The sequence below is a fragment of the Oncorhynchus gorbuscha genome, linkage group LG13 (genome assembly GCF_021184085.1).
Source record: "Oncorhynchus gorbuscha isolate QuinsamMale2020 ecotype Even-year linkage group LG13, OgorEven_v1.0, whole genome shotgun sequence".
NCBI lineage: Eukaryota > Metazoa > Chordata > Actinopteri > Salmoniformes > Salmonidae > Oncorhynchus > Oncorhynchus gorbuscha.
Genome location: NC_060185.1, coordinates 11,832,294 through 11,833,174, shown reverse-complemented (window position 1 = coordinate 11,833,174; position 881 = coordinate 11,832,294). Strand labels below are relative to the sequence as shown.

General features: G+C 47.6%; 1 protein-coding gene across 1 annotated transcript in view; it reads left to right on the top strand.

Moving 5' to 3' along the window:
* Window positions 1-881, top strand: part of LOC123992514 (1-phosphatidylinositol 4,5-bisphosphate phosphodiesterase eta-1-like) — a 195,280-nt gene that overhangs the window by 130,125 nt on the left and 64,274 nt on the right. The window lies entirely within an intron of this gene.

The window sequence follows — 881 nt, the reverse complement described above, 5'->3', positions numbered from 1 at the left end:
ACACACACACACACACACACACACACACACACACACACACACACACACACACACACACACACACACACACACACACACACACACACACACACACACACACACACACACACACACACACACACACACACACACACACACACACACACACACACACACACACACACACACACACACACACACAGTACAATATGTTGTTAGTGGGAGAAACATGTCTGTCTCTTCTATTAATATTTAATTTCCTCCGTTGGTTCTGTGTTTAGAATAATATGTCCTCAAGCATCCATGTTAATGTAATGTGTCTGACAGTATGAGCAGGGAGTTCCTATACTCCTCTCTCTCTCTGTCTCTCTCTCTCTCTCTCTCTGTCTCTCTCTCTGTCTCTCTCTCTCTCTCTCTCTCTCTCTCTCTCTCTCTCTCTCTCTCTCTCTCTCTCTCTCTCTCTCTCTCTCTCTCTCTCTCTCTGTCTCTCTCTCTCTCTCTCTTTCTGTCTCGCTCTCTCTGTCTCTCTATCTCTCTCTGTCTCTCTCTCTCTCTCTCTCTCTCTCTCTCTCTCTCTCTCTCTCTCTCTCTCTCTCTCTCTCTCTCTCTCTCTCTCTCTCTCTCTCTCTCTCTCTGTCTCGCTCTCTCTGTCTCTCTCTGTCTCTCTCTGTCTCTCTCTGTCTCTCTCTCTCTCTCTCTCTCTCTCTCTCTCTCTCTCTCTCTCTCTCTCTCTCTCTCTCTCTCTGTCTCGCTCTCTCTGTCTCTCTATCTCTCTCTGTCTCTCTCTCTCTCTCTCTCTCTCTCTCTCTCTGTCTCTCTCTCTCTGTCTCTCTCTGTCTCTCTCTGTCTCTCTCTCTCTCTCTCTCTCTCTCTCTCTCTCTCTCTGTCTCTCTATCTCTCTC